Below are 15,688 nucleotides of genomic sequence, written 5' to 3'. Positions count from 1 at the left end.
GAATTGTGTCAAAGAGAGAGGCTTGAGCAAGTAAATCCTAAGGGGTGCTTTAACACCTAATACCTTAAAACCAACTGGTTTAGGAGTATTGATTGAAAGCTTATCTAAAGAGCTGCTTTGAGACATGACACTTAGAGTCAAGGCCAAAGCACAGAAACTATAAGCTGCTTCAAGGTGATTACCTATAGAGAGATCTCCATGATATCATTTGGATGAAAGTTCTAAGACCTAAGACTTCCAAGATGTAGGGACTAGTAAGCACTGAAGCCCTTGCATGAGCATATAATTTAGAGTTTACCCCACTGTCACTTAATCACTTCACTCACAGGATAGCACATGTTGTTCTTTAAATCCATTCTAATTGAAAGAACCTTTGAGCATAATTCTTTTCTTGCTTGGGGACAAGCAAGTTTTAAGTTTGGTGTTATGATGACAAGTCATCTTAGCCTAGTTTTACTAGTCTTTTTCTTTATTTTTATTTGGTTTTATGCACTTTCTTACATTCTAAGTAAGTAATTTGGAATGTAAATGTATGACTTCTTTGAATCAAACAACCACCATTTAATTGATGCTAAATCATGAGGTTTAGGCTAAATTTCATTGATTTTTTATGATTTATAAACCTTGTGAATTTGGTGATACTTTGATTGGTTGTTTTGATTAATTGTAGGTGAAGAAAAGAAGAAAAGAAGAAAGCGTGGCCTAAGAAGCGTGGCCCAAGGAAGAAAAAGTGTGGCCAAGGAAGGAAGAAGTGTGGCGCAACAATGAAGGAAAACCATGAAGCTCACTCCAAGAGCACCATGCTCACCAAGGGAGCGCTACATTTTCTCTCAAGGAACCAAGGCACAATGCTCTGCTCACTTTGTGAGCTGAGCACAATATGAGGCCAAGAAACAAGGAAAGAAAAGACCAAGCTCAGCTCACCAAGTGAGCATTATCGGGCATGCATCCAAATAAATTCAAGAAAAATGTTTGACAAGTGCATTCTCCAAGATTTGAACCCATGACCAAAGGGGGTTGGGGGAGCGCTAATCACAAGAGAAAATAAGCCAAAAATGGCCAAATGCATCATCCAGGATTCGAACTCAGCACCTAGAGGAAGCAAGGAGCAAGGCACCACAAGAAAACCAAGGAAAAGCTCCAGCGCATGCACTCATCAAGTTTCGAACCAAGGACCCCTCCTTGTGAGCACCAAGGCTCAGCTCACTTGGAGAGCTGAGCGCTACCCTTGGTGCATCTCACAAGCACTTTGACACGGACCAGGGGGAGTGGAGTGCGCATCTTGACACGGTCCAGGGAGGGCAGCGTGCAATAATTTTTCACCAAGGCACCAATGCTCAGCTCACTTTGTGAGCTGAGCATTCCCCTGATGCTTCCCCCAACAATTGCACGCTACAAAGGGTCCTCACACTAAGCATCAATGCTCAGCTCCCCACTTGAGCTGAGCATCCCCCTGGAAGCAAATTCTTCATGGGCTGAAAAATCAATCAAAAATCCAATTAAATTCAAATCTTCACCAAATTAAAAGCCCATCCAAATTCCAATATCCAAGAATAGAAAGTGTATAAATAGGAGTTAGTTTGATGTAATTAAAAACCTCTAGACTTTACTTTGAATTTTTCCTTTTAATTTTCATTTTCATTTGGAGCTTTTACTTTTGAATTTAGATCTTAGAGAATTCGGAAGGAGAATTGATATCTCTTCTTCCTTGTTCTTGCTTGAGCACTCTTTACTTTTCTTGCTTTGGATCTTGGGTGAAGAATTGAAGAACTTCTGTTTCAATCTCACCTTGAGAGCTCTTGTTTACTTTTTCTGCATAATTGAAATTCAAATTCTGTTTACTATTTCATTCTTCTACTCTTTCTGCAATTTACTTTTCTTTACTTCCGTTGCAATTGTTCTTGTTGGATCAAGGAAGGATTTGAGATCTAGACTTGTTATCTAGTCTCTTCCACCCCTGAGATCTTCAACCATCTTTTACATTACTGCAAATTAAGCACAAGTCATTCTCTATTTTTTTTACACTCTTCAAGCATTTTCACTTTTCTGTTGAGATCTACTTCAATTCAATTCATCCTCTACTCTTCTGTTTATTACAATTTACTTTTGCTTGTTTAAATTCTGCAATCCCATTTCCCAATTCCTTTTAAAATTCAAGCAATTTACATTTCTTGCACTTTAAGTTTCAGCCATTTATATTTCTTGCAATCTAAGTTTCTGCAATTTACATTACTTGCACTTTAAGATTCTGCTTCTTTACTTTCCTGCTCTTTAATTTACTGCACTTTACCCCCTCTCCCTTTACATTTCAAGCAATTTAGTTTCTGCCAATTGCAACCAACTCAACCAATACTTGATTCGCTTGACTAAATCAATCACTAAACTAAAATTGCTTAATCCTTCAATCCCTGTGGGATCGACCTCACTCATGTGAGTTATTATTACTTGATGCGACCCGGTACACTTGCCAGTGAGTTTTGTGTTGGATCGTTTTCCACACATCAGAACACACAGCCTGTGAGTTTTGAGCTTAATTGTATGGTTACATTCAAACCATAATTTTTATTCCTGTGTGTTCCGCCCTTCTTTTTTATTCTGGTGTTCTTTACTTTGTTTTAATCTATATGTCCGATTATAGAATATAGATACATACCAAGAAAGTGATTGAGGCCATTGTTTGATTCTAGCTCACTTATCCCAAATTAGCCTACCTTTTACATCACCCTTGTTAGCCCCCTTGAGCCTTTAAATCCCCTCTTATTCTATAAACCACAATACTAGCCTTAAGCAGAAAAACAAAATAAAAATCCCAAGTTGAATCCTTGGTTAGCTTAAGATAGAAAGTGTGTATTGTTTAAGTGTGGGAAACCTATTGGGAACATGGATGATAAAAACAAAGGGTAGAAAGTTAAAAAGAATAAAATAATTCAAAATAAAAATTTTGGGAAGCATGCTCATGTGAAATCAAAATAATTGAATTACCATGTGCATTTAAAAAAATTATTTTTCAGTATTTGAATAAAGGGGATACAAAAGAATTTCCCAAATGCAAAATAAAGCAATGCACATGGGATAAAATTAAAACTAATGCATGAGCATGTAACATCAAAAGTGGAAAAAATTTGGGTGAATAGGTAAAGAAATTATTGCTTTACAAAGTATGTATGTTAGGTGAAATCTTAGACTAATCAAGGATTCACTTGTTAGCTCACTTAACCTTATACATATACCCTTACCTTTACCTTGGTCCCATTACAACCTTAATTAAAGACCTCATAATTTTTGTATGCCTATATTCTATAATTGTTGATTAGTTAGATGAAGAACAAAGTTATAGAAAGTAAGGATAAAAAGAAGAATAGAGTGATTAACCCAATAAACATTGAGTGACTAGAGAGTAAACACAAAAATCCAGTGAGGGTTCAATAGCTCATCAACATATATCTCTGCTTAAATTGTTAGTTGTCTTGCAAGTTTGTAAAATATTTTTCTTTCCCATCTCAATTGTAAAAGTGCTTTATCATTATCTAAGGTTTGGCTATGCATATATGATTCCTTCAGAATGTGAATTAATTTAACTACATGTAAGTTTTATATACAAGTGAATAAAAATTAGAATTGCATGATTCATTTAGGTAGTTGCATTTAGAATAGATTGCATTGCATGAAATTCCACCACTTTAACCTTACCTTACTCTTTATCTTGGATTTAGCATGAGGACATGCTATTGTTTAAGTGTGGGGAGGTTGATAAACCCATATTTTATGATGTATTTTGTGCTCAAATTAAGTGATTTATTCAATCCTTCACTCACTTATTCATGAAAATTGCATGGTTTTACTTTTCCTTCCTTATTATGTGATGTATGTAAAAATAATTATTTTAATTACCCTTTATTTCCATTCGATACCGTGATTCGTGTGTTGAGTAATTTCAGATCCTCTAAGGCAGGAATGACTTAAAGGATGGAAAGGAAACATACAAAAATGGAAGGAAAGCACAAAACGAAGTTTTTGGAGAAACTGGCAGTGACGCGATCGCATGGACAACACGGCCGCATGCCAGCGCGAAATGGCAGTGACGCGACCGCGTGATTGACGCGATCGCGCGCCTTAAGCGAAACGCATATGACGCGGACGCATGACTGAAGCGACCGCGTGATAAGGAAAACTTCAGATGACGCGACCGCGTGACTCACACGGACACGTGACAGAGTCCACGCACCAGAAATTATAGAAAACGCTCCTAGCGATTTCTGAAGCCCTTTTTGGCCCAAATCCAAGTCCAGAAGGCACAAATCAGAGGTTATCAAGTGGGGGAATGCATCCATTCAAAGAGAGAGTCTCCAATTAGTTACTTTTCATGATTTAGATGTAGTTTTGAGGGAGAGGTTCTCTCCTCTCTCTTTTAGGATTTAGAATTAGGATTTCTTTTGCTTTCAGGATTATCTCTTTTTATCAGGTTCAATATTTCTTTTTAATCACTTATTTTCTCAATTTAATTTATGAATTCTTCTATGTTACAGATTATTCTTTGAATTAATATTATTTAAGGTATTTCAGTTTATGATTGCTTTCTTTTATTTATGTTACTATTGCTTCCAATCTGAAGACATTTTTATTCAAGTAGATTTACTTTTCCCCTTTTGGTCTTGGTTAAGAAATCAGTATCTCAGGAGTTATCAAAGTCAACATGATTGATAATTGTTATCTTTGCTAATTGAATTGAACTTCAATAATCCCAATCTTTCCTTAGGGATTAACTAGGATTTGAAGATCAAACTAATTAGTCACTTGACCTTTCTTGGCTTTAAGTAAAGGCTAACTAAGTGGAATTAATATTCAATCTTCATCATCATTGATAAGGATAAATAGGATAGGACTTCCAATTTCTCATACCTTGCCAAAAGTTTATTTTACAGTTATTTATTTATTTTACTTGCCATTTAAATTACTTATTCCTCATCTTCAAAACCCCAATTTACAATCTTCACAACCAATAATAAGAACATACTTCCCTGCAGTTCCTTGAGAAGATGACCCGAGGTTTAAATACTTCAGTTATCAATTTTTAAGGGGTTTGTTACTTGTGACAACCAAAACGTTTGTAAGAAAGGTTGATTGCTTGGTTTAGTAACTATACTTGCAACGAGAGTTTACTATAACTTCTAAACCATCAATCTTCAGTTCTTCAATCTTACATCTTGCCATGGAAGGAAGTAACGCATGGTTGGAAGAAGGCAATAGGAAAGCAGAGGTTCAGAAGCAACAAAGCATCTCCAGACACTTATCTGAAATTCCCACCAATGAATTACATAAGTAACTCTATCTTATTTTCTGTTTTATTTATATTTTAATTATCAAAACCTCATAACCATTTGAATCCGCCTGACTGAGATTTACAAGATGACCATAGCTTGCTTCAAGCCGACAATCTCCGTGGGATCGACCCTTACTCACATAAGGTATTACTTGGACGACCCAGTGCACTTGCTGGTTAGTTGCGCAGAATTGTGAGAAAAGTGTGAGATCACGATTCCGTGTACCAAGTTTTTGGTGCCGTTGCCGGGGATTGTTCGAGTTTGGACAGCTGACAGTTCATCTTGTTGCTTAGATTAGGTAATTTTATTTTATGTTTAATCTTTTTAGTTTTAATTTCGAAAAAAATTAAAAAAAATTTAATTATGTTCTTTAGAATTTTTAAGAATGAATTCTAGAGTTTCATAAGATATGTTGAATCCTGGCTGGCTGTTAAGCCATGTCTAATCTTTTGGACCGAGGTTTCCACTTATCTTTGCAAGAGCCTTTTGGTTCCCATCAATTTGGCTATTTTATGTAATGCTTTGCTAAAGCTTGGCTGGCTATGTGGCCATGTCTAAATCTTTTGGACCGAAGCTTTCACCTAAAGCTTGACTGGCCGTTGGCCATGTCTAATTCTTTGGGACCGAAGCTTTAGACTAACATTGCATGATTCTTGGAATTCTTATTAAAAATTTTGTATCTCTCTATTTTCCTTTTTTCAAAATAATTTTCGAAAAATACACAAAAAAAATTAATAAAACCATAAAAATAAAAAATTTTGTGTTTTTTTGTTTGAGTCTAGTGTCAAACTTTAAGTTTGGTGTCTTGCATGTTTTAACTTTTCTTAAAATTTTCAAAAATTCATCATGTGTTCTTCCTTGATCTTCAAATTGTTCTTGATAATTTTCCTTGTTTGATCTTTGAATTTTCTTGTTTTGTGTCTTTTCTTGTTTTTCTTGTGCTTTTTCGAATTATTAGTATCTAAACATTAAAAATTTTTAAGTTTGGTGTCTTGCATGTTTTTCTTTTCTTAAAAATTTTCAAAAATATGTTCTTGATGTTCATCATGATCTTCAAAGTGTTCTTGGTGTTCATCTTGACATTCAAAGTGTTTTTGCATGCATTAGTTGTTTTGATTTCAATTTCTGATGTCTTGTGTCATTTTATTGTTTTTCTCTCTCTTCATTAATTCAAAAAAATCAAAAAAATAATATATTTCCCTTATTTGGCTCATAAATTTCGAAAGTTTGGGTTGACTTAGTAAAAAAATTTTAAAATTTAGTTGTTTCTTGTTGGTCAAGTCATAATTTTAATTTAAAAAAAATTTTCTATCTTTTCAAATCTTTTTCAAAAATTAATTCCCCTTCATTTTTTCTTTCCTGTTTTTCGAAAATTTTAAAATTGATTTTCAAAATCTTTTTCTTACTTTTTATTTCATATTTTCGAATTTATTACTAACATTTAATATTTTGATTCAAAAATTTTAAGTTGTTACTTGCCTATTAAGAAAGGTTCAATCTTTAAATTCTAGAATCATATCTTTTAGTTTCTTGTTAGTCAAGTAATTAAATTTAATTTCAAAAATCAAATCTTTTTAATTTTCTTTTCAAATCTTTTTCAAAATGATTTTCAATCATATCTTTTTCAAAATTTAATTTCAAAATCTTTTTCTAACTTCTTATTTTTTCAAAATTGATTTTCAAATCTTTTTCAATTAACTACTTGACTTTTTGTTTGATTTTAAAAATTTTCTATTTTAATCATATCTTTTTCAAAACCACCTAACTACTTTTCTCTCTCCAATTTTCAAAATTTTTTTAATTAACTAATTGTTTTAAATTCTAATTTTATTTTATTTTCCTTCTTAAATTCGAATTCTAACTAATAATTAAATAAAAACAAAAATATTTTTCTTTTCTTTTGAATTAATTTTTGAATACTCTCTCTCTCTCATCTCTTTCTATTTATTTATTTATTTACTAACACTTCTCTTCTTCTTATAATTCGAACCATCTCCCTCTCTCTGTGTTCGAATTCTTCTTCTCCCTTCTTCATTCTATTTCTTTTATTCTTCTACTCACATAAAGGAATCTCTATACTGTGACATAGAGGATTCCTATTATTTTCTGTTCTCTTCTTTTTCATATAAGCATGAACAAGGATAAGAACATTCTTGTTAAAGCTGATCCTAAACCTGAAAGGACTCTAAAGAAGAAACTAAGAGAAGCTAAAGCACAAAACTCTGGAGAGGACCTGACAGAAATTTTTGAAAAAGAAGTAGTTATGGCAGCCAAAAATAACAACAATGGTGGAGATGCAAGGAAGATGCTTGGTGACTTTACTGCACCCACTTCTAACTTCTATGGAAGAAGCATCTCAATTCCTGCAATTGGAGCAAACAACTTTGAGCTTAAGCCTCAATTAGTTTCTCTAATGCAGCAGAATTGCAAGTTTCATGGACTTCTATTGGAAGATCCTCATCAGTTTTTAGCTAAATTCTTGCAAATATGTGACACTGTTAAGACCAATGGGGTTAATCCCAAGGTCTACAGGCTTATGCTTTTCCCCTTTGCTGTAAGAAATTTTAAAATTTTAATTTTTAAAATTTCAAAATTTAAATTTCAAATTTCTATTCTCAAAATTTAAAATTCAAAATTCAATTTTTAATTTTTAAATTTCAATTTTCAAAATTTGACTTTTTCAAAAATCAAAACTTTTCCAAATATCTATCTTATCTTACTGACTTTTTCAAAATTTTAATTTTAATTTTCAAATTTCAAATCTTAAATTCAAATCTCTTTTTAATTAGCTACTTATCTTCTCTTTTCTCTTTTTTAAAACTTCCTAACTAACTCTTCTATCTCTCAATTTTTGTAAACTTCTCTTCTACATCTCTTTATTCTTTTTCGAATATTTTTCCTTTTAGTTAATTAATTTTAATTTCGGTAAAAAAAATTTAAATTATTGTTTATCTTATCTCTTCTTCTACTCCTTCTATCTTCTTCATTCTTCACCCTCTACCTTTCTTAATCATGAACCCAAGTGGAAATGAAGAGTTCAGAAGAACTCTAGGATCTTATACAAATCCCAATGCTGACTTCTATGGAAGAAGCATCAACATATCTCAAATCAGAGCTAGTAGTTTTGAATTAAACCCTCAACTTATTGCTCTGGTGCAGTAGAACTGCCAGTATTCTGGACTTCTTCAGGAAGAATCTACAGAATTCCTTGTAGATTTCTTAAGGATTGCTGACACAGTACACAGTGATGGAGTGGACCAAGGGGTCTACAGGTTATTGCTCTTTCCTTTTGCTTTAAAGGATCAAGCAAAAAGGTGCTTGGATAACCAGCAAAAAGGTGGTTGGATAATCAGCCTAAAACTAGTTTAAAAACTTGAAAACAATTAGTGAACAAGTTTTTAAACCAATACTTTCCCCCAAGAAAGGTGACCCAACTGAGGCTGGACATCCAAGGCTTCAAACAAGGAGATGGTGAATCTCTTTATGATGCCTGAGAGAGGTATAAGAGGATGCTAAGAAAATGTCCCACTAAAATGTTTCCAGAATGGGTACAGTTAGACATCTTCTACTATGGACTTTCAGACATGGCTAGAATGTCTTTGGACCACTCTGCTGGTGGCTCCATACACATGAGAAAGACCATTCAAGAAGCCTAAGAGCTTATTGAGACAGTTGCCATTAATCAGCATCTGTACTCATCTCCTGAGGCCTCTATAAAAAGAGAGGTTAAGGCAGTAGTTGCTGAACCTAACCCTCCATAGCAGGATGGCCCATTGACTCAGCAACTGCAAGCTCTTGCCCAGCAAATAATGGAACCGCAAGAGGCTCTGCGAGAAACTCAGGCTTCTAACAGAAATGTAGAAGCCCAGTTGAGCCAAACAAGGCAGCAGTTATCTAAGCAGATAACAGATGAATGCCAGACCATTCAACTGAGGAGTGGGAAAACCTTAAGCTCCCAACCTCAGCCCAATAAAAATGAAAATCCCATAGAGGATAACCAGATCTCTGCACAAGAGGGTTCTGGGAGTTCAAACGCCCAGAGAAGTACCACCCCTGGCATTGAACGCCAGGAAAGGGCAGAGACTGGGCATTCAAACGCTCAGAGAGGTATCCCTCTTGGCATTGAATGCCAGGAAAGGGCAGAGACTGGGTGTTCAAATGCCCAGAGAGGTATCCCTCTTGGCATTGAATACCAGGAATGGGAAGAGACTGGGCGTTCAAATGCCCCGGGTGGTAGCAGCATGGGCGTTGAATGCCCAAGCAAGGGAGGTCATTAATTCAGTGATAACAACCCACCTAAGCAAGCTAATAACCCCTATTCTAGCATACAAGGCATTCGGCCTCCTTTAACCAAGGTTGATGATTATAAGGCTAAGATGCCATATCATTAGAAACTCTGTCAAGAGGAAAGGGATAAACAGTTTGCCCGCTTTGCGGAGTATCTCAGAACATTTGAGATAAAGATCCCTTTTTCAGAAGCTCTTGAACAGATACCTTCTTATGCAAAGTTCATGAAGGACATTTTAAGTCATAAGAAGGATTAGAGAGAGACACAAACAGTCCTCCTCACTGAAAAATGTAATGGAATCATTCAGAACAGCTTACCAGAAAAGCTTAAAAACCCTGGAAGCTTTATGATACCATGCACTCTAGGTGATGCTTGTACAAGGATAGCTCTATGTGACCTTGGAGCAAGCATCAACCTAATACCTGCTTCACTAATAAAGAAGCTTAGTTTGACTAATGAAGTCAAACTAACCCGAATGTGCCTTTAACTTGCTGATGGTTCTATTAAGATACCATCAGGAGTAGTTGAAGACATGATTGTCAGGGTTGGACCCTTTGCCTTTCCCACTGACTTTCTGATATTGGACATGGAGGGGCACAAAAGTGCATCCCTTTTCCTAGAAAGACCTTTTCTAGTTACAGGATAGAGCCTCATTGGTGTTGAAAAAGGAGAAGTAACCCTAAGAGTCAATGAGAAAAAGTTTGTCCTGAATACTGTCAAAGCTATGCAGCACCCAGACATTCATGAGGAATGTATGAACATTGACCTCATTGATTCTCTGGTGGAAGAGGTCAACATGGCCAAAAGCCTCAAGGAAGGGCTAGAAGATATCCTTGATGATACTCAGCCTAAGTCAGAGGAACCTCTAGAAACGAGGAAAAGGAGAAGCCTTCTAAGCTTGAGCTTAAGCCACTATCCTCCTCCCTAAAATATGTATTTCTAGGAAAGGGAGAGACCTATCCTGTGATCATAAGCTCTACACTAGAGCCACAGGAAGAAGAAGCACTAATTCAGGTGCTTAAAACACATAGGACCACCCTTGGATGGACTATAAGTGACCTTAAGGACATTAGCCCAGCCTGATGCATGCATAAAATCCTGCTGGAGGATAATGCCAAACCAGTGATGCAACCACAGAGGCGATTGAATCCAGCTATGAAGGAAGTAGTGCAGAAGGAAGTCACTAAGCTCTATGAGGCTGGGATTATTTATCCCATTTCTGACAGCCCATGGGTGAGTCCTATCCAGGTTGTTCCTAAGAAGGGAGGAATGACATTGGTTCACAGTGAAAAGAATGAGCTGATCCCAAAAAGGACAGTTACAGGGTGGCGTATGTGCATTGACTATAGAAGACTCAATGACGCCACCAGGAAATATCACTTTCCTTTACCCTTCATTGACCAAATGCTAGAAAGACTAGCATGTCATACTTTTTATTGCTTCTTGGATGGATACTCCGAGTACAATCAAATAACAGTAGATCCACAGGATCAAGAGAAGATGGCATTCACATGTCCATCAGGCGTATTCGCCTACAGACAAATGCCATTTGGCCTGTGCACTGCACCTGCCACTTTTCAGAGATGCATGTTATCCATTTTCTCTGACATGGTAGAGAAGTTCCTTGAAGTATTCATGGATGAGTTTTCTGTCTATGGAAACTCGTTTGACTCCTATCTTGATCATCTGACCTGTCCTGAAGAGATGCCAAGAAACAAACCTAGTTCTAAACTGGGAGAAATGTCACTTCATGGTAACTGAAGGCATTATTCTTGGGCATCGGATCTCAAATAAGGGGATAGAAGTGGATCAAGCAAAGGTGGAGGTGATCGAACGCTTGCCTCCACCTACTAGTGTCAAGGCAATCAGGAGTTTCCTATGACATGCAGGATTCTACAGGCGGTTCATAAAAGATTTTTCTAAAATCACCAAACCCCTGTGTAATCTCTTGGCCACTGATGTTCCATTCGTCTTTGACCAAGAATGCCTGCATGCCTATGAAACTCTGAAAGCCAAGCTTGTCACTGCTTCTATCATCTCTACACCCAACTGGGACTTGCCATTTGAGCTAATGTGTGATGCAAGTGATCATGCAATTGGCGCAGTCCTAGGTCAGAGACATGACAAGCTTCTGCATGTCATTTACTATGCTAGTCACGTATTAAATGATGCGAAGAAAAACTACACTACTAAAGAAAAGGAGCTACTTGTAGTGGTTTATGCCATTAACAAGTTCAGATCCTACCTAGTAGAGTCTAAGGTCATTATTTATACTGACCATGCTGCTCTAAAGTATCTACTCACTAATCATGATTCTAAACCCAGACTTATAAGATGGTCTTACTCCTGCAAGAGTTTGATATAGAAATTAGAGATAAAAAATGGACAGAAAATCAGGTGGCTGATCACTTGTCCCGAATTGAGCCAGTAGCAGGGAGTTCTTCTCCCCCCACTGACATATCCGAATCATTTTCATATGAGCAATTCTATGCTATCCAGATAGTACCTTGGTTTGTAGACATTTCAAACTACAAGGCTATATGGTTCATTCCCAAGGAGTTTACCAGGCAGCAAGCCCGAAAATTCATGCATGATGCAAAATATTACGTATGGGATGAGCCATATCTCTTTAAGAGATGCTCGGATGGAATAATCCGACACTGTGTGTCTGAAGAAGAGACACAGAGAATTCTATGGCATTGCCATGGCTCTGACTATGAAGGACAATTTAGAGGTGAGCGGACAGCCACTAAGGTACTCCAAAGTGGCTTTTACTGGCCTACTCTCTTTAAGGATTTTAGAGAGTTCGCCCATAACTGTGATAGTTGCCAGAGGACTGGCAACCTTCCTCATGATCACAGCATGCCTCAGCAAGAAATCTTAGAGATTAAGTTGTTTGACGTATGGGACATAGATTTTATGGGACCATTCCCGCCTTCATACTCAAACACCTACATCCTTGTGGCAGTAGATTATGTGTCTAAATGGGTTGAAGCAATAGCAACACCCACTAATCACACAAGAGTAGTAATGAAGTTCCTTCAGAAGAATATCTTCAGCAAATTTGGTGTCCCTAGGACACTAATCAGTGATGGAGGAACTCATTTCTGCAACAGACAGCTAGATTCTGTCCTAAGCCGTTATGGAGTCTGCCATAAAGTAGCAATACCGTATCATTCCCAAACTAATGGACAAGCCGAAGTCTCAAATAGAGAAATAAATCAAATCCTAGAGAGGACAGTAAGTGCCTCTAGAAAGGATTGGGCTAGAAATCTTGATGATGCTCTGTGGGCATACAGAACAGCTTTCAAAACCCCCATTGGAACTTTACCATATCAGTTAGTATGTGAAAAGTCCTGTCATTTGCCAGTGGAACTAGAACACAAGGCCTATTGGCCACTAGATTCCTCAACCTCGATGCTAAAGCAGCAGGAGAAAAATGGTTGCTCCAGCTAAATGAGTTGGATGAATTCCGCTTAGATGCATTTGAAAATGCAAAGATCTATAAGGAAAAGGCAAAGAGGTGGCATGACAGGAAGATAAGCTTCCAGAGTCTTTGAACCAGGGCAGAAAGTTCTGCTCTTCAACTCAAGGCTCAGACTATTCTCTTGGAAACTCAAATTCCGCTGGAAGGGACTGTATGTGATTACAAGAGTATCACCTTACGGATACATAGAACTTCAAGGAAAAAATCCTGAAAACAGGTTCACTGTCAATGGACAGAGAGTCAAACATTACCTTGAAGGAGATATAGAGCCAGAAGGCTCAACACTGTTACTAAATTAAGTACAGTGAAGTCCAGCTAAAGACACTAAAGAAGCGCTTGTTGGGAGGCAACCCAACCTTACTCAACTATATTTATTTTCTTTCATGTTGTTTTTCCTTTCAGTTGTCAGAGTCATGATCATGTGCATCAGTCAAGAGACAGAATTTCACAGCAGTGAAAACAGAGCACTCTAGAGGGAGTGTCAAAGTTGAACGCCAGTAAGGAAGCCCTCACTAGGCGTTCAATGCCCATCATGGGCAGCATTGCTGGCATTGAACACCAGCCAAGGAACATCCCCTGGGCGTCCAAACGCCAGTGAAAGAGAGCAGAAAATCTGGAATTCCTAACCTCTCAAGACCAGTAGGTCCCACAGAAGCTCCACCTACCCCACCTTCTTCTACCCTACTTTGCTCGAGGACGAGCAAAACTCTTAAGTTTGGTGTTGCAAAAGCTTTGCTTTTTGACTTCTAATCCTAAGTATGGAAGAAGAGGATGAAGCAAACTAGAAAGCATGCACATGAGCCTGTGCAGCCGCCTCAACAAAGACAAAAGAGTGACATTGAAGAGATCAAGCACTACATTGGATCCTCAAGGAGGAGCACTAGCCACCATCATTCAGGTGGATTCGTTCTCTTTACACCCCTTTCCTGTTATTTTTCTATTTTCTATCTGTTTATTTATCTGTACTCTAGTTCTAGTTGCATGATCATTTGCATTGATGTCTTAAAGTTGTAAAATGTTCCATATATCTCTCACCTTGCTTAAATAAAAAAATTATTGAAAAGAATTGAGAGATGCATGAATTTCAAGTTTAAAATAAGATTAGTTTAATTAGTTTGATGTGGTGTCATTTGCTTTTGTTTTCTGAATGTATGAAATAAACAGTGTATATTTAAAGTTGAAATTTCAAGAAGGTTGGCTCTTGAAAGAACAAGGAAAAAGGAAAAATATTATTGATAATCTAAAAAATATGAAAATTGATTCTTGAAGCAAGAAAAAGCAGCAAAAATCAAAAGAAAAAGCATGTTGCAAAAGAAAAAAATTTATATGCATGCAAATAAGAAAGAAAAATGGCGAAAAGAAAAAAATAAAAATAAAAAACAGAAAAAACCATTACTGCCCAAAAATGCAGGAAAATGAGGGCAGATTGAAAAAGCCAGTAACCCTTGAAACCAAAAGGTAAGGGTAAAAAAACCCAAGGCTTTGAGCATTAATTAATAGGAGGGCCCAAAGGAATAAAATCCTGGCCTAAGCGGCTAAACCAAGCTGTCCCTAACCATGTGCTTGTGGCGTGAAGGTGTCAAGTGAAAAGCTTGAGACTGATTGGTTAAAGTTGTGGTCCAAAGCAAAAGAGTGTTCTTAAAAACTCTGGACACCTCTATCTGGGGACTCTAGCAAAGCTGAGTCACAATCTGAAAAGGTTCACCCAGTTAAAGTGTTTGTGGCATTATTGTATCCGGTGGAAATACTGGAAAACAAGGTACTTAGGGTCACGGCCAAACTCTAAAAGTTGTGTTCAAGAATCAAAATAAGCTTAACTAAGAGAGTCAATAATATCATCTGGATTCTAAGTTCCTAAGGATGCCAACATCTCTGGGTTTCAATGGATAGTGAGATGCCAAAACTATTCAGAATAAAAAAGCTACTAAGTCCCGCTCGTCTGATTGTAACTAAGCTTCATTTGAAACTTAGAAATTTATTGTATCTTAATTTTCTTTTTTATCCTACTGTGTTTTTAGTTGCTTGGGGACAAGCAACGGTTTAAGTTTGGGGTTGTGATGAGCGGATATTTTATACGCTTTTTGGCATCACTTTCATATAGTTTTTAGTAGTTTTTATTAAGTTTTTATAGGTTTTAGTGTTAAATTCACATTTTTGGATTCTACTATGAGTTTTTATGTTTTTGTACAATTTCAGGTATTTTCTGGCTAAAATTGAGGAGTTGGAGCAGAAGTCTGATTCAGACACAGAGAAAGCACTGCAGATGCTGTCCAAATCTGACCTGCCTGCATTCGGAAGAGTTTTTCTGGAGCTACAAAAGTCCAAATAGAACGCTCTTAACAACTATGGAAAGATGACTTCCAAAGATTTCTAGAAATATATAATAGTCCATACTTTGCTTTGAATTAGAAGGCCCAAAACTGGCATTCAACGTAGCCATCTGACCAGTTCTAACGTCTAGCGCCAGAAAGGGGTTCCAAGCTGGAGTCCAACGTCCAAAAAGGTGCCAGGACTGGAGTTCAACGCCCAAGGAAGCCTAAGCACGTGGATTTCATCAAAGCTCAACCCAAACACTCATAAAGTGGGCCCCAG

The sequence above is a fragment of the Arachis ipaensis genome, chromosome B01, assembly GCF_000816755.2.
Source record: "Arachis ipaensis cultivar K30076 chromosome B01, Araip1.1, whole genome shotgun sequence".
Taxonomy (NCBI): domain Eukaryota; kingdom Viridiplantae; phylum Streptophyta; class Magnoliopsida; order Fabales; family Fabaceae; genus Arachis; species Arachis ipaensis.
The sequence above is the reverse complement of the archived record's forward strand: the minus strand, read 5'-3'. Positions refer to the sequence as shown.